The 23,673-nt window shown below is 43.9% G+C and overlaps 1 protein-coding gene across 3 annotated transcripts in view; it reads left to right on the forward strand.

The window, feature by feature from the left end:
- Nucleotides 1-23,673, forward strand: part of LOC131259365 (plasma membrane calcium-transporting ATPase 2) — a 44,127-nt gene continuing 20,454 nt past the window's right edge. For 2 of the 3 annotated variants that reach the window (XM_058260840.1, XM_058260838.1), the window contains exon 1: nt 7-864. The gene's annotated coding sequence lies outside the window, so the exon portion shown is untranslated. Of the gene's footprint in view, nt 865-23,673 lie in introns of all 3 variants that reach the window. The other variant, XM_058260839.1, reaches the window with a different exon arrangement.

Below are 23,673 nucleotides of genomic sequence, written 5' to 3' on the forward strand. Positions count from 1 at the left end.
TCAACACTCAAAACGAGTAGTTCAACAGTTCTCGCTGCGGAGGATTTCGCGGTCTTCAAGCTCGTCGTCAAAAACTAATTGCTTACATCGTGTTGTTTATTTATTACGATACTAATCAATTTTAGAAAGGTGCCCTGTAACCTATCGATGAAATCCGGCGTTGAAAGACGGCGTTTTCATTGACTGCGAGTGGTTCGATTTTTTTTGCTGTATTGATTGTTCATGTAACGCTTCGCCGCTAGTTTGGCAGTTTTCAACCATCGGTATTTGGTTAGAAAGTATATATCAGCATCAACCACCTCGCTTCGCATTTGACGGCTGCAAATGATGCTAAAAGTAACAAACGTGTCCCGTTCAGTGCTGGTGTTGGTTCCGCGGCGGCGTTAGGAAGAAAATAGCAAGAAAACAAAAACCGGCTGGCGGATGATGATACTGTGTGAAAGTACGCGCACACTTGTCTAAATAAGACGCCATCGGGAATAATCAGCACGGCAGTGTGAGCTGTGAAAACCTGGGAAATAAAAGCCAAAAGAGCTGCTGCTTAGAATATTATCCATTCGTGGTTCACCGCATGCGGTTCGTCGATGGCGACGTGTTTACCAGCATCAACATCCAGGCAGGCATCGCTTCGAGTGGTGCAATTGTGAAAGCAGTGCGACTACGAAGGAGAAGAAAAGTTTGCAGCACACGGTGCTGCGAGTGAAAAAAGAAAGTTTAGCAATAAAACCCTCCACACCTAACGGTAGTGGTTGGCCACCACCTGGTGTTTCGAGGCCACCGTTTCCTTGGTCGTGCTGATCGAAGGGACACAGCAGGAGGGCGCAGTTTATAGGATTCACCGGACATACGATGCGCATTGCATAGGTAAGTGAAGCGTCCATACCTTGAACTTCTCTCTATTTCCCACACAGGTGTTGCGTGTAGACGGTAGAGGGTATTCCCACATCTAGCCGACACACACAACCCACGTTTGTGTGCTCATCGATTTTCGTTGTTCGCCCTCGTGGCCCGCGGGGCAAGCCGAGCGTGTAGGTGGCAGCATGATGGGGGCGCCGAAGCCAAATATGGGAAAACTATTAAGGCCATCTCCACGCATCATGGCGCGTGTTCCAAACTCGTTGTAGCACTAGCTTATTCTGTGGTGGCCATTCTCCCCATAGGATGACCCGGTGGCTAATATTGGTCGAAATGAGGTAACGCCGGCCTCTGTTCCTGAAAGCAATGCAAAGATTTTGCTATACGGATGTTCGGGGCAATATGGATCACAAAGGGTTACAAGATACTCCGACAATAACCAGACGAATATATGTTTACTTCCAAGGATTTTGCATGGACCTAAACGACCTCGAAATGAACATCCGGAATTAATAACACTTAACATTGAGAACTGCTACATCAAATAAGTCCTTTAATCAATCGGGATATACGGGCATACAAATATGACACAGTTTAGATCTTTATTTCAGATTTGTTAAATACAAATTCATAAGCGCGAATACAATTAAGTTTTTAGGTGACCCGTATTACAATCCAATATAATTGTAAATTTTAGTTGCTAGATGTTAAGGAAAGGTGAGATGAAATTAGATGCACCTTTTCGACTGTTGCCACTGCGTCTTGGCCAGCCACGTTTATTCGCATTTCATCAACAACAAACACGCACACCATGTGATATTACTTTACTTTACTGATCTAGTGATCTAGGTTGAATCCGGGCAACTTGCTCCAGAAAGTTGATAAGCGGATTTGTTTACATCCGCGATGCATGCACGGTGTTTGTATGTGTGCCGTGTGTCTGCTGCAAATGCATCGCGTTGATTTACAGCTTCGTGGCGTTCCGTTGCGGTTCCATCATCAGCAAGCTCATCATCGTTACAGGCAGTAGACAGTTTACCTTTCGAGGTTGTTTGAAATGGGCGACGGGAGGCATTAATGGCGACCCGAGTGCAAAGCTACCTTAATGACATTCTTCTTGCACTGAAGCACTGAAGAGTGGCACGGTATCAGCCCGAAAAGGGTCTCCAGTGTGTCAGGTACACCCGAACACCCTTCCAAGCCACTGGAAGGAATATGGACCGCGTTATGGAAACGAGCCCAAACCGCTTACCTCCGTTTGCAACAAAGGCTACACCCTTTGGTTCGAAGTCGAAGGGGATGTCCACGATGATGGATGGGGTAGTAGAGCACGACTCAGCACGGTGGTTCCACCCACCCGAAGGTAACATCCGGGTGGCTCAGTTTCTTTTCTGAGCAGGATAAGGCACCCTAGCCAGTCTAGAGTATATTTGACGGTTTGTGATTACAACAAAGTTTTGGCAGGTGAGCAGTAAGAGAAGATTGAACAGGTTACTTTCGTGTACTTTGGGCACAAATAAAATCAAGTGACTCAGGTGTATTTCCAAGGCTTAGTGTAACAAATAGGCCTTACGTTCACGGAACTCCAGCATGGTCTTGCTCCATCGAGGAGGAGGTTGTGCATAAGATTGCCTTCTTTAATTATGTTCCAATCTAATATTTTTGTATTTGTTCTTATAGCACCAAGGACATTAGAAATGGAAAGCTCTGAACCGTGTAATAGAATGGCGGAACTAAACGACTTATGGCCGACAGTAGTTCACTAGCAGACAAGATGCAGGTTTAATCAATTATGGTGGTCAGCTTTTAAACGATCCTCGGGGGAACTTCCTTTGCAAAAAATCGGCTGATTTGAGTTCGGAAATAAACCACAATGGATTCAAACTGAACGACCGGCCGATGACGACGAAGGTGACCGATATGGAAATCAATTTGCTATTTTACCGTTCAGTCGCTTCTTTGCTGGCCGGCCTGGATGGAAATGGCCGCGAAAGGTTGGCCGCATTGCATAATGCATCCCATTCGCGCCCACAAACACACCCGCCCGGCATCGAATTTCTATTACGGGTTCATCGTAGGAAAATCGATCTTCTGGTCGCTCGGATGTTCGTTCGTGCGCTCGGTCGAAAACCGCCCGCCAGGAGCATAAGTCGGACCGCTAGCCGCACACAGACACACTAAAACTCGATGGTCACCTGCCGTGCCAGCAGTACACACCTCTCTGGGTGGGGTGGTCTTTTCCCGATCGCTCGCCGACCATTTGGGCCGATGGTGATGGTGCTGGCGCGGTGCATCTGGCTTGATGTTTTCTAAATATAAACATCCCTGTGTTTCGGAACGTCAGCCGTCCACCCGACGGAGGGCACCTCGCGGTAGGCGTTTAGCCACGGGGAGAACGAAGATACACATTTCGTATCCCCCGGGAGCCAGTTAAACAGTTCCCAGTGGTTTTCATTGAGAATGTGGTGCATTTTCCATTTTGAAATAGAGGTTGTTACACTTGTATACTTAAGTAATTTGTATCTAATTTATAAATCAACTGCTTCCTCGCCTTTAAAAATATCCTGTAAGCTACACCATCCATGATATGTTTGTCTCTGCTCTGACAGAGAACAATCAACACACTCCTGGCTAAAGATCCGAAGCAGGAATGAATGCTTGGATTGGGAAGCGTAAAGTAAAAATTGAGCTTACCGGAGCTGGGCTGCGTTTAATTGACTGCAGTTCCGACGGAAAAATGATTTTTCCAATTAAAAAGAGTCCAGAGTGGGGATTGGACTTTCTCCTCCTACTGGAAATCTAAACGGGATATAAACGTCGACCCATGTACACGTTTGGGGGGGGATGGTGTGGTTGGAGGGGAACTTTTCATAATTACCTGAGATCGATCGCCGGCATTTTCCGACCACACGCGCACGCACACACAACAAGTGATGAAAACCTAATCGTTATTTTTTCGTTGCGAAGTTAATGCAAAGAATATGGTCAGCATATTTTAGTTGGGTTTATGATGGTTGATGCTCATTTTGATGAAGTGGGGATTCGAACACACGATGCGCTCCATGTATTAGGATGTCGCCTTTGCTCGCTAAGCCACGGTGGGTCAACTTTGGTGATGACATTGTTAATCGGTTTTAAGACACTGTTTTTGGTTTTTATGGCTTGATTGGAAGATTGTATATTTTCCAATGAATTAAAAAACCTTTAACCTCCTATAATGGTACAAATTGGGCTTGAGTTGTGTGTGTGTTTAGTTCGGCCAAAATATCCAGAGCTACTCTTGTTTCGGAGGATGCTTAACAAAAAACCGTCGTCACTGCTGACATGGTCATTCTCACCTCACTAGCTCTGCCTTCTCACGCGAAACAATCTCATCTGGATGGTTTAGGAATTTGAGCTGCTCACATGTTGCGGAAAATGGGTCCCTTCATAAGTATAGGAGTGTTTCTGTAGTTTTTCCGTGGTCGGTTGCTCTTTTACGAAGTTTGATTTTTCTCATTTCCACAGCACAGAGAGGTGGCCGTGTTGGTAAATTTCTTTCCGATTTTCCGGTCGTTCGCTCTTACTCTCCTTCCTCTCGTCTCAAGGAAAATGTCTCTTTCATGTTCAAGTTCTACGAGCATTTCCCACGAGAACCGAGAAATGAGAAATCGTGTGTCGTGTGCCGTGGTGGGAAAACTAATCGTCGGACCACGGTTACGGCTTCAGTGTGAGAGCAGAGCCACCACACGCTGCAAGTTCGCCGCAAGTGGTCGCGCGCGCTAGTCGCTTGGGTCCGTGTGGAGTGTTGGCCGTGTGTGCTGCTTGTGCCCGTGGAAAATTTGTTCTTGAGGTGAAAAAGCGCCTGAAGCGGATGAGAAGAAACCCGGGGGGAGATACATATTGCTAATTTTTCCCTTCCTCGTTTCGTAAGGGCGCAAACGGAAAAGGTTATTCCTCCCTCAGTGATGATTTTCCTTCGGCCTACCAGTGTTTTTTTGCGGAAAATGTCTTCCACATAATCGATCGAAGCTGGGCGAAGGAAAATTACGGGGGAAAGAAGAAAACCTCCGAGGAAATGAATCGCTCAATAACCTATAAATTATGTGACCCTGAAATATAACTTTTTTTTTCCCCTCCCCATGTGGTTGTAGTGGTGGTGAAAAGCACTACGGGGGTCCGGTTGTGATGGATGGTGTAAATGGATGGAAATTAAGGGTGAACCGATTGGTGGCGGTGATATGGCACTACTCTGGTTTTAGCTGTAGGATGAAAATTTAGATTCAAAATCGATCCGATCGATTTCAACCATGTGTGCGTGTTTTGTGGTGGTATGTGAGCTCGAGGTGTAGCAGTAAAAACAACAAGATTACAAGAAAATGATAGCGAGAAAAAAAAACTAGCAGAGGAAAACTCGTGAAAAACTGTGACGTTAGTGCGACCGCGAGGAGTGTGTTGAGGATGTTGTAGACTATATTAAGCACACATAAAAATATACATCATTCACACTAGACAACCCGACACCCCCGGCAAGGAAGAGCACGGGTGTGTTCTTCCTCAGCTTTTTTCCATCCATTTTTCTGTTGTTCCTATCACTCTTGTCGTCTTCCCAGTTTGCTTTCGATGTTAATTTAGAACGGCGGTTTTCTTTTACGAAACAACACCGCGTTGTTGAGGGAAAGAAAGTGGAACCGCGAGTGAAAAAGAAAACGACACCTCGGACGGATGGAAAATCAAATCAGGGAAAGTGGTTTTCCCTAGGCACCGTTCGGTGGAGGTTGTTTTTTTATGACATAATTGGAGGCCTCAACGGAGCGCAACTTTTTTTTATCGTTGATGTTTTATTTTCTTCTCTTCTTTCGTTTCGGTTTACATCTTTGAGCAATATCGTTTCGTAAAGGGCATTTACTCTTGCTAATCGTTTTATCACGTCCAACTTTGGTACTTCGTTTTTGATTTTTCGAAAGATTTTCTAATTCTGCAACTTTTCCTCCCGACATAGTCGGGACAGTCCCGGACGTGTGTGTGTGTAGTTCGGGGTTAATGTCACCTATCTCGGAGGCAAAGATGAAGCTTCTTGTATGGTGTGCCTTTTGCTTAAGTTTTTTTCCCTTTTCCCACATATCATCGTCGCAGGAAATTATGTAATAAGTTTTCATGTGGTACAAGCGAGCCGACAGCGCTTTTTCTGCGCTCGCTCACTCGCGACTCATGGTCTCATCGTTTGCACTAGATACGCACACATACCTACACACATACACACGCATACATTCCTCACAAAGATACACTAACGCACATAAACATGCTGTACAATCTGTGCTGTGGGAAATTTCCCTGAGGGTAGTGAAAGTGAGCGTGGAATCGAAATCTCATGCCCTGGTGTTCCAATCTCCTGGCTCACGCGTGTGGGTCGATTTTTCTCACGACGCGTACTGTGTTCACTTTGCCGCGCCTTTGTGCCATCCCGCGTCCCGCCGTAAGGTGGTGGTGGGTTGTTTTCCACGGGCATATGTGTGGGCTCTCCGAATGGTTCTTGCGAAATAGTGGAATTCAAAGATACAGCCAGCGAACAGATGCATGGAAAATTTGATCAAAATGTGTTTCTGAGAGAGAGAGAGGGCAAGAGAAAGGAGAGTGGAAAACTGGAAATTACACTCGGAGAAAATGGGTGTTCGATCTAGAGATCCTAACCTTGCGAAGAGAAAAGTGTTAGGTGTGATACTCCAGTGCTCGTGTGGAGGTATTTGCGCGAGAAATCACCTGCGATCCATGACGTGAGTGGATTTTCTCACCGCCTCTGAGAAAAGAGTGTCCTGTGGTGTGCGCGTGTGAGCAGACACATTTTCCACAGCCGTGGCATCCGGAGCCGTGGACACGGGCGTTGAGTGATCCACAGTCCACTGCCCGACGTTAGAGCGGCCACACCAGCTTCGGTTCCGGTTGTTCGGCTAGGGATTTTTCCATCAAGAGACAGGTGGCACTGGATACACTTACCGTCAGCACCACTACTACACGCGCTACCTACTACCACCACCATCACGGTGTGCCGTCCATGTTTGTTATACAATCGACACATCGACCGGTTTTAATTTTTCCCAGTCCCAGTCTACCATTGATTTTTCGGTGGTGTTGGTTTTAGTACTAGTGCTCTGTGGGAGGAAGCTAGGAAACGATCAACATCTACTATGGTACACTAAGAGTCATTTTCATTTCGAATAAGTGACCCCAGAGGGAAACAGTTTTCGCTCTAGGTTGTGTGCTAGTGTTGTAGCTGCTTTTTCTTTTTGGATAGAGAAACATGTTGGAAGATAGTGATGGAAAAATCGGAAATGTTTGTAGTGTTTGACGTTCTAGTGACATTCGTGTGTTAAATATAAATTCACTCTCTTCTATCTACTAAGTAGTACGTTCAGATATTTACGTTCCCTATTGGGGTTTTGAGTTCTTATTTGATTGTGTACTAATTAACTTAACTTTGCGATGCACTTGTACTAAAAACTTACATCAATGCAACTCTTTACTTATCGATCTTGTCGGTTGAATAAATAACTTCTGTCGTACGGTGGATCATTTTTGAATCAGTAGGAATCCTAGTAGAGTGTATTGGGTAAATGTGTAAGTGTACTGCATTCCGTGGCAAAAATGGACCGGTAACGTCCGAGTTCGAATCCAGAGATCGTAGACACGCATCGAGAATTAATTTCCACCCTTCCACGATTGGGAATAGCAAAAGGTGGATGGGTAGGAAGCAAGCGTGCAGTGCCGGTTGGCATGTGTGTGTGTGTGTGTATGTGTGCTGACATGTTGGTGTGTGTTTTGATTAAACCGTGTATCTCTATTGTGTATTGTTTCTCTTCTCTATTTCGCCTGTCTAGTCCTAAAGAAGCCAGCAAGAAACACAACGGGATTCGAAATTGTGCGACCACAACGCGGTGTCGACCTGGAGTGTGATCGCGTGCTCCTAGGTGGGGGGCGGTAGGCGCACATACACTCGTCAAGGAAAACCCTGTGTGCTTGTGTGTGTGTGCGTGCGTAGGTTGAGAGTGTGGGTTCGATTGATTTTCTCGCCCGTGGAAAGTTTTGCTCGTCCCGGAAGTGGATTCCAATCGGCCCGGAAAGCTAGCAGGGCTAGAAATTGTTGTTGTGCTCTGTCGTGCGTTTGTGTGAGTGTACTGTGGGATAGTAAAACACACGGGAGGAATTGTAAAGAAGCAAACATAAAAAAAAACAGCTAGAAAGAAAAAGAAACCGAAGTTGTCAACGGCGGACAGAAGCGAACACTATCTCTGAAGCTTCGGTATGGAAATCGGGGTAAGTGTAAGTTCCTATGAAGGAATCGTCCCTTGTACCTTATCTAGTGATAGATTTGGGAACACACCTCTTTGGAGCCCATTCTTGGCGATTGTCGAAAGCCGCGACCACAAGTGTTCTCCTTGCCAAATCGCTCCAGGATAACCTCAAGAACTAATGTCTATAACGACGCAAGTGCTTGAGTACTCCGCATGTTTTATAGCTTCAGTTATTGCATGACTTTTGGACACGTTCGCGACAGTTGAAGTGTGGAAAAGCCGAGTAGATTTACATAATTATTTGTGAAAAATCGATTTTCCGACCGTGTGCCAGGCGAGTGTTCAACTCGACGGGCTCTGTGATGAGAGATGAGGCCGAATTGCGAGAGATTTCGTCGAGAACGCGTCGGGTCTGTTGACATCTCGGCTCACTCAATGCTTAAGTGAGCAGTGACCAAATTTTCCCAGCGTGGCTCTCCATCAGGTTTCTCTCAGCCTTTGGAGTAGCTCATTTTCTCACATTTGAAAATTGTCCCCATGGTAGAGCCACTCTTCTAGAGTGAGTCCTTTTGGGTTGCTCCAGGAGCTGACTTTCCGCTCTGTTTAGTAATCTTTGGCGGAGGTGGTAACTGTGGATAATATTCTTTAGAAAGCCTATAAGTCAAAGTTAGGTTGGTTACATTAGAGGAATCGGTGTCTTTCTATAATCAGTTATAAAGTAGCTTTATACTTATTGTAGTAGAAAATTGAGTGTTCTAAGCAATTCTATGAACTACGTGAGGAACATTTGAATTATTTTGTCTGAAAAATGGTTTCGTTACTTTTTCCATTCCTCCATATTTTAAATGCTTTTTCTAAATAGAGGCTAAAGGGTGTAGTCGCATGTATGGAACATACGAGATAAGGAAGAAAGACCCTGCTCTAGCTTTCGGGCGCAGTCTTTCGTAATCGTTCCACCGAGCTGAAGTGTTCCAACGAGTATTGATTTTAAAAGAGCATCATTCACGATTGCTGCAGCCGGGACGTTCCAGATTGAGCTTTGGTTGGTTTGGAATCGGCAGAATGTGACCCGGTTTTTATCCAGGGTGTCCTGGGTATGGAAAGTATGCGAGAGTGATGTCACAGTATCCATTCTGGGTGAGGTAGATGTGTCATGAAACATGGCTTGGCATAGAGTCAACGATAATTTCATATTTTGCCGATTCTGTGGTTGTCTATGTACAGGTGGTCTGATACTTATGGTTTCCATCATAGAATTTATATTGCTGAGGTATAAGAAGTGATGCAGCTTCTGGATCTTTACGAGCAAGAACTTTCTGGTGATAGTTCTGAAGACACTTAAGACTCGAAAAAGTTATATTGTCCTGAGCAACTTCTCTAGTAGTGGCGTAGATAACAGATTTATTCTGCAAGCTTCACATGCGCCTCCACACTTTTGAGCGCGAGGTCGCGAGATAAACCAACATGGGCACCACTTACGTCCATCTTTCGCCATGACGTGATGCTGAACAAGTCGTGTATGAATAGTAAGCACACTTGATAAACTTCGAGTGACTATGGAACTTTGGTGGCGAGAGGATTTATGTTAGATCCCTTGGCAAACATAGTGCCCGAGCTGGCAACCGTACTTGTATGGCATATTATTATCGGTTGGATTCGTTACAGGGTCGTCCGGCTTAGGGGTTCATTTCCCCGTTGAGCTAGAGTTGATCCCGTTTAAGACAGCTGGTTTTATGGCGTTCCATGTCTCATTGCTTATTTTGAAGGCAAGAAGTTTTGGGAGAAACAAGAATTGCGGATCAACGGCTATTAAAGAACAACTTACCAGTATAAACGCTCAGTGGCGACTAAATTTTTATGAATCTATGTCTAGCCAGTCTGTTTTCTTAAATGGCATCAGTTGTTGATACAAGCGTTGTTACACTTATGCTGGATGTGTTTGTTGATAGAACCGAAGGCCCGCTAAACCAGTCTTATCAAAACCAAAAACGATTGGTATTGGTGCGAGGCTATCAGTAACATGCATGTAGTTGCCCAAAAACTCTCGATAACATAGAATTGGTGTGAGCGGAAATAAACCGCCGCTGCATTTAGTCGAGCATTTCATGGCAGAGCGAAAACTGAACTCTTATCACTGTTAAAGGGAAATGCTAGCCTTGTATTGTGTGTGTGTGTGTGTCCCAAAAGTTTAACGACATTATTATGGGGGAGATTCCACTGCTTGGGGAGTACAGGAAGAGTCCATGTGCTGTGGACCTCCACTGCACAGGCGAAAGCCTTCAAGTGATTGACGGGAGTACACGATGATGCCATACTGTCGCAGGCGTCTTCCGTGTTTTGCTGCTGTTTGGCGATTATAAGTTTTTTTTGCTGACAACGCATTCTTCTAGCCGTTGTGCGGAAATCATTACAAGGATGAAAGGGATTCATCTCGCATCATCTCGTGGTGCAATGTTCGTCCTTCCCGGTTGTTGTCGGATGGAAGATAAGGCAGAGTCATCGAATAAATATAGAGCGAACGTTTGCGATACTGCAAAGATTAGAGATGCGCTACCGGGATTGAATCTATGCAGGATGCAATTCCTCTTCCAGTGAAAGATCTGAAGTGAAGGGCATATGGTATAAAAAAAGAAAATCTAAGTTCTTCACCCTTTGCCGATGTCCGATAATGCTACTTCAACTCACTGCTCCGAACGGTTAACTCGTTGACCTCTCTCCATGGCTTTTCAACAGGCAGATCTTTGGAGCCAACCTTTGGAACACCCTGAGAAATGCACCATAGTACTCACACTAACCGGAGGTTATCGCACAACCGAGACACCCGGACTCCGCACTGCTTGTATGATTGTGGCCATCGTAAATGTACGTGAGAAAAAATGTAATGCCCAGCTTATGACCCCTGCTGTATGCATGAAACGATGGAGAGGTCATGGAATGGATAACCATGGGAAACATCAGCAGACAATTTTTTTTTCGTTCGGCCACATAAGGGTAGGGGCATGTGGGAAGATCAGAGTTGAGCATCCGTGTCCAAAGCCTGTGCGTGTGTGTTTTCGATGTGGCGATGTTTAGATCTCCCATCCCGCACACCATGTGTGCATCGATGTGGCGATGTTTAGAACTGACATGTGTTTGACAGGTGGTGAGGATTGAGTAATTGATTTTTGCAGCAGCAGCAAACTTTTTGCAAACGCTTGATCCGCTGTTTGACAGTTGTGTCTGCACAGTGATGGTAATAAATACGAGTGCGCGTTATGGTTTTGTTGGAATGTTTTATGAAGCTGGTCGAAAAAGTTAGGTACTAATCACAGAAATAAATGTATTTGAAATACTTAATCCGATTGAACACGTTGAGCGTGCCAAGCGTTTTTAGCACACTTTTTTAGTACAGTCTTTTTTAATAATATGTGTTTATAAGATTTGTTAAACTGACGGTATTCGAAGGCAAAACGAGGACCTAGCTTCCCAAAGAATTTATTTTAAATGATACTATAGTTTTTATGTTGTATTTTCATTTATTTATGGGACAAATACTTTTTAGAACTAGTTGCTGCTGTTACCCACTTTGGGTGACATGGCACAGTTTTTAGCACACTTTTTTAGAGCAATCTTTTTTAATAAAATTTGCTTAAAACATTTATTAAACCAACGATTTTTGCAGGCCAAGCAAAAACTTAGCTTCTCAGAGAATTGTCATAAAATAGTACTATAATTTTTATGTTGCATTTTCATTTATTTATGAATAAAAAACTTTTTAGAACTTTTTAGAACTATCACCCACTTTTGGGTGATATGGCAGTCAACCTGTTAAAAGTAAGTTTCAACCATAGGCACTGGAACCTTAAACAATACTTGAATATTCCAATTACTATGAAATCGAAACATGGTTCATTAGAACATATTTATGTAATATTTTACTTTATTATATATTTATGTAATATGCATCTATTGAACAAATAACTTTAGTTCTAGGTCTTATTCTTCGTTAAGTAAAATTGATTGAGTAGACTTTGTTGGTTCATTCGAGATTACCAATACTTTCCACCAATTGATGCAAATTTTTCGAAATTTCCAAAACCCCCGGTTTAGTGATGGACGTTGCTGGTGGCAATATGATGCATCACACTGTTCTTTCAGAGGCCATTAGCGCTGAAAATCGTCTTGCAGCGTTGGCCGCAGTCTACTGTCGATTGGCGCGATGTTAGAGCGCAAGCCGATGATGGACTTGGTGATTTAAATTCTGTTTACATCATCGTGCTTTTCCTAGGAAATTAGCTGGCAGAAAGGTGAGACTATAACGACCACCCACGCACCCACCCATCGAAAAGAGAGGGCGATTTTTTTCTTTTTGCAATCATCGTTGAGACGAGAGATTGATAGGTAACCTTACCTTTCGCTATAGGTTGCCGGTTTGTTTCGTACCACCAGCATGTGGTACTGTTAACTCGTTCTCTTACAATACTTACACCAGAAATGCACACTAACATCGGTATCCCCGGGAAAAGCGGGTGGGAAATTGGTGGTGAAAGTAGTGACGAATTGGGGGAATCGATTGTTGTTGTTCGTTCGTCCCACCCGGCGTAAGTCGGCATTTTCGACTGTTCGGGCGTAATTTCGCTATGAAAGTCTGTACTAAAACCGAAATTACTTCTCCCGCCTTACTTCCTTAATGGTTCGAAAGGTTGCAAAGGATGGTGTGTGAGGGTGGCCGGTATATACCAGCAGCAGCACCAGCGGGTGACCATGTGTTTGTTGCTCGGTTTGCGGCTCGTGCGTGTTTTTTGGTGTTGCGGAGGCGTTCGACGGTGACGAATTGGTTAGTTTTGTGTTTAGCAGAAATGGAATTCTCGGTCATTTTTGGCAAACTCGTGCTCTCTTGCTTCTTCTTTCGGTAGCCATGGATGGCAAGCAGTAGCTATCATTATTTTTTTAATACCTTTGCTTGCCTTCGGTTTGCCATTAGGGGCTTGAGGCGTATTTTTGCCCTTGAGTGTGTTTCATTTTCGTCCAAAAACCGCCAAATGGGCAAACCGGCATCCAGTTTTCAACTTTTTTTTTGTTTTAGCTGATCATTAACCTTCCACTGACAATTTAAAATCAACTGATCCTGTTTTCAGTAGCACTAAATTAATTGAATGTTATCTAATTGGTGTCATTTTGTTCTAACACGGCGACTGTCGCGCTGTTTTAGTACGTTTTAGTACAATAATCTATATATCACGTTGACTGCCATGTCACCCAAAAGTGGGTGACAGTTCTAAAAAGTTATAAAAAGTTTTTTATCTATAAATAAATGAAAATGCAACATAAAAATTATAATTATATTTTATGTCAATTCTTTGAGAAGCTAATTTTTTGCTTAGCCTTCAAAAATCGTTGGTTTAATAAATGTTTTAAGCAAATTTTATTAAAAAAGATTGTTTTAAAAAAGTGTGCTAAAACGCTTGGCAGTCAACGTGATATATAAAAGTCTTGTGTTACGGTGTTAGTGGTTAAACCTCTCCTGAACGAGTGAACCATTTTTATTCAAACTTTGCAAACATGTTTCTTTGGGTTGAGAATAGGTTTTTAACTATATCTCACGTCTGGAAACTTTATACTTTTTTAATTAGTTACGATTTTCTATCATCATTCATTGGCTTGTTTGTTTACATTCAGTTTGTTTACATATTTTTTTAAATACCCTCAGATATACTGTGTAATATTTCTTATACTTCATCAAACCGTACCTCACCGGTGTTTTGTATGATACGGATTGAAACAAGAAAATGTTGACATTCTCACAGAAATGGGATGTCAAGCTAATTTTAGAACACAAGAAAAGTGATGCTAACCAGAGCTCAACACGTGCTCTTGTAAACGGTAGCCAGCAAGTAACATTTTAGATTGTTCCCCTAGTTCTGCAGTGTTGTTCGATGCTGGTGCTCGCCAGATGTTTCATTTTCGTCCACCGCACTCCGGGTTTACGAATGAAAACGACGCCGCATGAAAGGATCACTCTCGAACTGTCCAGGGCACATATCTTCGGCTTGGCGGTTCACTGGGCCGTTTGCTGGGCTATTTTTGTGTACTCCTGTGTGGTAGCGAGTTGGTGAAGCAATTTCGTGTCCCGTCTTTCCCGGTGGCAGCACTTGAAGCCGTTGGAAGCGCGTACTCTTGTACCATTACAACGGCGGGCGTGTAAGAGTTCCGCCCGAACGCGGGGTTTTAATATCGGTTACTATACCACCCTGCACGCCACGTCCGGGCGGTTTGCAAGTGGATCATAAAATTAACTCGTCGGAGCTCGGTCTCTCCACCCCATGACGAACTCATGTTCCGGCAGTAAAAGTAGTCCTCGACCGGCCGAGGGTTGAATGTGGGTCGAATGCACAGGAGAGGTCGATCGTCGAGATAAATATTACTCCCCTCTGGCGGCGGTGGTAGGAAGTGGTGGTGTGCCCCTGCAGGAAGAAGCATAGTTTTCCACGCATCGACGACACGAGACTCGGTCACTCCGATATTCCGACGGTTGTTTGCCGATGACCTACAAAGAAATAATTAGATTAGAAACGTGTTTGGAGGTTGTGCATGGCGCGCAGTGCAGCTTCGGCACCCTTTGGTTGGGAAATGAAAACTGGTGGAAAATTATTTGCACACACACAGTAGCTAACTGCCTTCGCTTGCTTGTTACTACTGCACGCAATTATTTTATTCCCAAACAAATCCCAAATAATACTGACCTAAAGCCTATCAAAAATGGTTTCATTTCGTCATGCGAATGTGTCTAAAAATAGGGTTTATGCTGCGATAAGTTATGCTACACAGCCGTCAGCAGGGCTATGCTTCCATTCAAGGCTATCTCTGTTGAATTCCTCACTCATGTTCGCTAGTGTTGATGTTGCCACATTGTCCCTTGGGGTGGAACGATATGAAGATAAAAAAAAAAACAGGCAAACCGTGCTCGGGTTTTTATTTCGGAACGACAAAACATATGCCCTCGGGGCATGGCGACGCAAGTTCTGCACGCGAAAACCAGTCGGCATTGAGTGCGCCACAAACGGCGGAACCAATGTTCAGTGTGAAGAGTTCACATTTCGCACCAAACATGGGCCGGTCGAGGGCGAGCATAAAAATCGCAGGGCGTTCGTCGACGAGCTTTGTGTTTTTCGATGACGCGGCATGTGCGTTTTTATGGGATATTGAATTTTTGTACTGAAACCTTTAACATAACTTTCCTATGCATATACAAATGTACTTGGTTGAAAAGTTTGAAACTTTACTTGTTGTTAGCACAACTTTTTTGATTTCCATTTAAAGTTTTTAGTCCGTCTAGGTAGTTTTGATGTTGTTTCTCAAATAGTTGGTGTAAATGTTGACACATTTGTCGGTCATATTTATCGTCTCAGAAGTCACGCAAAATGCGCCTAATCTTATCATCTGACAACCGGGAAACGCGAACGTGCCGATTGGCTTTCGCACACAAACCATCGCAACTTGAAAGCGTTCGGCTCCAATGGCCTAGTTTGACGTTTTATTACTATGTTACGACTATGTTGTACACGTTCGGACGCAAATGAAGATAAAGTTCGGGCAGCAGCGGGCCACAGAGAACCGACTTGCCGAGTCTGCTTTGGTTGGTTGGAGATTGGTTGTACTCCCGTCGAGCTTCTCACCGATCTCTAGTGAGACAATCAAACGCTACAGAATTTGTCTCGAAGTATCTCAAGAAGCACATCTGTATCATCTCACTCAACGCTTTTCGTTCACCCCATGATTGGGCTTATCTCACCTTCGAGCGTGGAAAAGTACCCAAAAGCTGTGATTTTTGGGTTATCTCTCGTTGGTGGAAACTGTTTTTTCCCCCCCAATCTCACTTCTAGCGTTGGCATTTGCTTGTCTATTTTGACATTCACCTCTCAGTGGTTTGTGGTTAATTCTTCATCCACTCTCGCTCTCCTTTGCTCAGGGAATGTTTGCTTCGACAAACGTTAAGAGAAGAAATCAAAGATGGAGAGAGAGAACAAGAGAGAGAGAGGGAAAATAATGTCAAAGAGTGAAGGTACGTTTGACAAGGGGGGGGGGGAGGAGGGACGAAACGTAATGCTGCGTGAACATACATCGAGTGACAGCTTTTCGGTCAAGGATATCGAATGACGTCACGATGGGCCCCGCTCCACCTTCTCATCGTTGTGAGTGGATTCCCCCACTTCACTTCTCCCTTTCCTTAAACCAGGATTTCATTATCCTTGCCAATCGCCATTTTCTTGTTTCAACACAACAAGGGTAGGCTACTGAATTGGCTGTGTGGGGGTTGAGGGGGGTAGTGTCGTGCTCTAAAAAGGACTCTATCAGTATCCTTTCCCATGATTGGAATGGCTTGTTCTAATGGATCACATGTGATTATGTGATGTGTATGTGTGCTTTTGCGTATGTGGGGTTTATGTACCAATTCGAGGTTTACGCTCCATTTATGAGTGTAACATAAAACATGTCAAACTTTTCAATTTTTTGTTGCATTTCAATAGTTTCTTTTTAGTTTACTCTTTTTGTGTGACTTTTCGATCTTAACCCTATCATGTTGTTTTCTTGTTGTTTACTTGTAGTTTTTTAAACTATTTTTAAAGTTAAACATTTGTTTTGTTTTTGCAATTTTACAACTTATAAATATCGTGTTGTTGACTTGTACTTTCTTAAACTATTTTAAAAGTTTTGCATTTGTTTTGATTTTGCAATTTTACTACTTTAAAACAATAAATAAACAAAAAGGAATTTAAAATTTAAAATTTATATAAAATATGTTATCCATACAAAAATCGCTGTTCCAAGCCGTGGTTTTGTCTTCTTTTCCACTCATAAACTGCAATCATCGATCGTTGCAAGAGGGGAACACCATCGACGATCGACATCTCCGGCACTGTTTGGTGATGGACCTAGAAGGGAGGAACAAAACGGGGCCATTAGAACCTCAAGTTCCCGGGTGGTGGAGGCGGGAAATTGGTTCCGTTCGGATGCAGGCGGAAATGAAACACGTCGAACGTACGAGGAGATGCGCCTTCAGCAAATCCGCGAAAACGCTGAATAGGCGGATGGTGTTGTTTTTTTTTTGCCCCAATGGTTCGCTGATAGTTTTTCGTCGCAAACTGTGTGTGTGTGTGTGTGCGTGGGTGGGGTTAGTGGGTAGTGGAATATGGGTTTGGCTGGCGTTTAGGTGCCGAAGACTAAAAGACCGCAGCGAATATATACAATACGTGGCAGCAGCAGCTCATTTGCTTGCTCATCATTATTTATAATTCAACATTCGTTCGCTCATTTCGCTTGCCCCTCCCTACCCTTCTGCCAGCCTCCCATTCTCTGCATCTTCAGTTCATTTTCCCGCGCACGACAGTCCATTCCGCGCGGCTCTTTTCCTTTCCTTCCCCCGTTGCCCTCTGTCACTCCAAATGATCCACACCATGACGGCATAACCGTGCGGCCCGATCCGCCCTACCGCTCCGTGCTCCGTGACAGTGTCCCCTTCCCTCACTTCAAATGTCCCCCCAAACAAGAATAGCACGCGAACAATGTTTGTCGGTGGGTGGACCTCCGGATGGGCAGACACACGACGACGACGGAGTACGCCAAGTCACGCCGGTCGGAGGGGGTTTTTTGGGTCCCCAAAGCAATCGTCTCCCCGCGTCACGCCCCCTGCCCCGTTTCGGCCACCGGCATCGGGTTGCAGTGGTATTTCTGTGTGTGCGGTCGCTTGAGCGAAACTCGCTTGGGTTTTCTGTATGTAAACGAATTGTTGCCACCACGACGATGCCGCCGCCGACGGATCGCGAAATATTAGACATCAGAGATGGGACCACGCGGGAGGCATCAGTCTTCATTGCGGCGTACCGTTCTAGAGCCGTTGGAGGTGGTGTTTATTACAAAACTGGGATTTATATTCCGATTACGGGCGTTGATTTGAGGAGAAATTATGAACAACGGGCCATGGTTTTAGAATTTGTAGCAAAAATAACTTTGCGATAACCCAAATTTTACTTATGGATGTGTATTCAGTATTTACTCGTTGCTTATAGTATTTTATTTTGTTTTTAAATGTTCTTTTGTTTCGACTTTTTAAAACATTTAATATTATCATTTCATACGATTTCTTTCTGTTCACAGTGGTTTTTATATCCATAGTTTATACTTTTTTATATTTGTTTGTTTCGTGTTTCAATGTTTGAAAAATTCTTGCTTTATGTTTGTCCCATACAGTTTACATGTATTTTACTCTTTAATTTTGTTTTACTATTGTTGCAATTTCTAAAAGAACTAGAAAAATTGCACTAAAAGTGGTAAATAAAACCTGAAATCTATTTACCATTCCTGATTAAAATTTCCAGTTTCGATAAACTGGAAGGAGTTGAACGTTAACGGATCATACAATATGCTTAACTAACAAATTTTTGTGATTGCTTTTACAAAACAGTTGCTAGGTATAATCTTCATTGGTTTAAAATTACATCATCAACGGCTAGCGGCCAAGGAGTGACAACTACTTCCTACTGGTGTTAACTTTCCTTCCGCGGTTTCGGTAAGGTGCAACAGCAGCATGCTCGACTGACAGAGCAAGCAAACGCGTTTTTGTTGAAGCATTAGCGTGTCTAGGGTTCACTTTACTATTGTGGACAATTTATTAGCACCCTTCTTTGTACAATGACACTGTTCATCGGAATGCCGTTTTGAAACGGTTGGCTGGTGATGACCACCGTGCAGGTTGGAATGCATGCTGGGTTTGTGTTTTATTTTTTTTTTGATAGGTTTAATCATGGCTTCTGGGTTGGGACATGATTTTTAACACCGTCGATATCGATATGCGGATGTGTAACGCCGACGTTTTGACACCTTCAAAGAAGTGGCATTTCCGCAGCAATTTGCGAATGCATCACCGAATATTAAATTTTTTTCTGCCCACTTAATGTTAGGTTTATCGGAGCTCTGTTGATGTCGGGAAAGCAAATCTAATCTAACAAAATTGTGAAATATAATCCAATGCCTTGTTTGATTTCTTCAAAGCTTAACTTAATCTTGCACATGTTTATTTCTGTTATCGGGGTTCGACCGGCCTTTTTTTCGCATTGCAAAATAATTCAAAACACGTTGTGAATAACAAGGCATTCATTCTATCCGCATTGGTGTATTTTTTTTTGCGTCTGACCGTGACTTCATTTGTGTTTTTTAAATGTTGCGTCAAAGAAAAAAATTAAAAGGACCAGCTGACAATATCGTTGTTATATTTAAGACTGCACTGAGTTGGTTTGCGTTGCCAACAAATGTTCCCCTTATCAACTACAGTGCGATTACTCTCTGATGAATAATAAATGGCCGAATTGACGTCAATGAACTTTATTATTCAGAATTTAGCGATAGATGTCTACTCATAAATTATGTGGCATTTAAAAAGTGTGGTACGTTTATCAATTAATCTTTAAAAAAATTAATGATATTGAGAAACCTTGAAGATGAAAACAAAATTATTACTAAAAATGTACTAAACACATGCTCTTCCCCTTAACACGTTCCGTACCGCGTCATCCACATATGGGTGACAGCAGTTCTAGTTCTAAAAAGTTTTTGACCCATAAATAAATGAAAATGCAACATACAAATTATTGTAATATTTTATATAAATTTTTTGGGATGCTAAGTTTTTGCTTGGCCTTCGAAAACAATTGGTTTAACAAATATTATAAACAAATTGTACTAAAAAGTGTGCTAAAACGCTTGGTACACAACGTTTTAAGACGATGTATCCCAAGAACGGTATCAGTACAGAAAACAAATATCATTTTCTCCATTTCCCACTGCTTTGTGGCCACCTTGCGTGCCTAAGAGCTTATCTGCTATTTTAAGTTGCACTATTTAAATTGTGTTCTATTTTCGGCTTATGCTCGGGAGGAAAAAGGTTAAGGTGTGTGGTCGGGAAATCGACATGCCGAAGTGTTGGTGGTAGTTGCTCTGCATCGGGAAATCCCAGTGCCACCCAGTCGGTTGTGCTAATTAAAATACAACCGGATTGTGCTGTGTCCCTATTTCTGTGTTGTTGGCTTCTTTCGCTGTATCCTTTTTTCCGCACCATTTTGCATTTTACCGGTTTTGGGGGTTGGATGTTCGGTTTGAGCCGGTTCGTATTGAATGTATTGTGCAACCGGGCCGTTGTTTATGTTGTTTGTGCAAGCATAATAATATGTCAAAACTTTCTAGTGGAAATGTGTGAAATTGAACCCCTTTTTTAAATTTCATTTTATGTAACCAGTCCAAGTGATTCTTAGGAAAATCCATTTAACCTTCTGATGGGTCTGAATAATTGAAATCGAAATGGAAACCTCTCAATTGATGGAGAATAATCTGCTCTGAACGGAGCTCGCTTGTCGCTGTCCGAACCACCAACTCTTGATGCTCCGGCTGTCCCTCGGTGTGCGCGCGTTCTCCATTCTCGGCGGATTGCGGATATTTCCAACCGGGTCTATTTTTAGCACAACGGCCGCATTTTCACCACTATCAAAAACCACAACCACCGGCTGGCGTGGGCGGTCCCGGTCTTGAGATTAATCTCGTTGTGGATGCTGCTGGTTTAGAAAATTCCATCCCAACCCTTTTTGGCCCGTGGTTCGGTTTGCTTTCGGGTAGGAGCTTTTCCTGGTTCTTTCTCGTTCGGTTTGCGGAACATCTGCCACCCGCGAAAAAAGGGTTGGGCACCAGCTCACTCTCACAACCGAGTTTTCCCTTCTGGGGGAGATAAAGCAGATTTTGCAGACCACAGCGCATCCCTCGATATATGCTGGTGGGGATGAACGTGTGCCTTTAGTGAACAAAAGCAATCCTTCGACATGGGAGGGATATTTGGAGATATTAGAGCTCTAGCTGGAAGTTGTTTTGTATAACTTATATTTCATTACTATTCGACAAGAAACATCCCAGAATAAGTCAAGATGGATCCAGATTAGTATGGATCCAGTTTATTCTCTTCATAATAGCACAGTAAACAAAACGTTTAAGTAGGACATACTAATGGACGATACTAAATACCGATCGATCCCTTGGATCCTATTTTTCTTCCCATATCGATATATATGCAAGCGATGTTCCAAACATGAGCGGCTCACTTTCCCGATAGGCCACAATCGTGTCGGCGCCTCTATGACACGTCGGTCTACTGTTGGAACAGGGCCATTTCTCCGTGATGAAAGTCTCACATTTCCCAGTGCTCCCAACTCACCGGTGCCCCCCGTTGTGGGGATTGTATCGATTGTTGTTCCAAAGCGTTTTGGGATTGGATTACAGTGGCGCTCTATAGGGTGAGTGTGTCCATTTGTTGGCCTGAAGACTGAGGACTTAAATGGGGGACTAAGTGACCGGAGGAGCCGTCCATTACTTTTCGCTGCCCAGCCCATCCCTAGGGGAAGGCAAACAACTCTAGCCAAGACCGGTTGTTCTCCCTGACGTCGTAATACATCGCCATTCTAATCCATCGTCGTTTAGTCCCAAGGTTAGTTAGCCGGCATTTTTCACTCTCGCGTCTTCTGCTCCACTGGCCACTAGAAAAAATGTAGGCAACAGTGCGTGCATATGTATGGTGGCGGCAGGTGTTGAGAAATTGTACAACGTTCACAGACATTCCACCTATTTCTGGACGCCTCAAACCGATGGATGCCGGCGTTGTTGGCTCACGTTCGCGTTCTAGTCCTTTGATGAGTGCGTTCTGTCACGCAGGTTTTGGTTTTCCTTTTCTTTTTTTTTTAGGTTATCCGATGTAGGAGGGTCTACTAGCATTTCGACTTGCGTTTCCGCTGTGTTTTTCTTATTTTCTTTTCGTGGACCAAAATGGAGCCTTCCCAACTTACGGCAGTAGTGTCGATGACTTCACCTCTTCGGTGTGACTGTTTCGGCTCGCTTTCGTTCGCACATATTCCCCTCCCGTTATTTTTCTTTCATCTGTTTAACGTTGCTGTTAGTGTGCTGTTAATTAAGGATGGGCACGCGTCGCTAGTCTTTTTCTCCGCTTTTTTTTGCTCCCCTGAACTAGCGATTCTTTCACTTTTCGTTACCTAAACTCGTTACAATCGCCAGCCGCCGGTTGGTTGCGTGATCATAGCCCGTTACACTGAAGCTCCATACCGAGTGTGGTGGGAGTTCTTGGGTCGGCGGAAACAGTGACTGAACTCTACTGGATGAGCCAGAGTATCAGAATTAAACTCGCCCGCTGCGGGTTGGAGTTCCTTGAGAGCTTCACGCTACATTTACCTCCAAAATAACCTCCGCCCGTAACTTTTTTGAACACTTGAAAGTGAAAGGAATAGTTCGCACATTTGATCACGATTTAAGAGTATCTAAGGGTGTGCCATCTAGCCTAATGTTGTTTTTTGTTTTTGGATAGTCGATTCACTGAAACCGGATGTCGCAAGTTCGACCAAAACAATACTCGCAATATTTAGGAATTGGGGTTAGGATTAATGTCATGCCGCTAAAAACCATTCCGGTCGACTGCAGGTGAGAATAGGTGAGTGTGGAGTGTCCAACTAGGCCTTCGTACGTCATCCGGCGCCAAATCCGCTGTCGGACGTAAAACGCAAATTTGTTTTCGGACGCAAATCGCAGGTTCCAGGTGATCCAAAAACGGAACTCAAACAGGAGTTCGCTCACGCTTGGTGCCACTGGAGCGGATCGATCAAAATACGCACTGCGCTCTCGCTAAATAGATCTTGTGGACTTGGACGTAAATTGGCGTTCCATTAATTGGAGATACACAGCCAATCGGCGGAGGAAGTATGACGCCAATTGGGGTATATGACACAGTGTATAGTCGGGGTTCTTTGGTGCGCCAATTTATCGGACATTGAACAGTCGGTCGGTGAATAACTTTCTTGTCACTTCCGCCCCCGGGAAGGGGGGGAAAAACGTCCCAAGCGGATAGAGATTGGCAGCTTCCGGAGGACAGCTGTGTGCGTAGTACTTAACAGTGCCGCACGACCGACTCCGGCGGTGACGGTGACTGATCGTGGTGGTTTCGCTTTACGCAAGGCGTGCTGCTTCCCACCAAAGATGCAGGGAAGAAGACGCGCGTCTTGGGCTTTTGTGACGTCATCCGACGGGGCAGCACTTACGTGCGAATTTTGCATCGAAGCAGCTAACTGGATGGAGATGACCCAGTTGTCGGGTCTGCGGTTGCGACGCTTCGGCAGTCGGAGGGAATCTGTTTCGCTCGGGACGTCATTGACTCATTTTCACCTTCCTGGTAGTTACTTTGAACGGAGCGGTATGACGCCAAAGCGTTGTGAAACAGCTTCGGATCGTCGTATCAACGAACTTTGTCTACTTGTTACCAATTCCTGGTAGCGTTGGTTGGTAATGCGACCTCAAGCGTTGCATGCCAACGTCACTGTTGTGAGTCGCTCGCTGAGTAACAACTTATCAATTCCCTGGGGTCAGTGCGATTCACAAGGAAACCTGAAAAGGGTTGTTATTTTTTGTTCTGCAAGCGAGGTTCGCTAGACAAAAATATACAAATGAATCACCGGCGATACAACCCCTCAGGTCG

The sequence above is a fragment of the Anopheles coustani genome, chromosome 3, assembly GCF_943734705.1.
Source record: "Anopheles coustani chromosome 3, idAnoCousDA_361_x.2, whole genome shotgun sequence".
In the NCBI taxonomy this organism is placed as follows: domain Eukaryota; kingdom Metazoa; phylum Arthropoda; class Insecta; order Diptera; family Culicidae; genus Anopheles; species Anopheles coustani.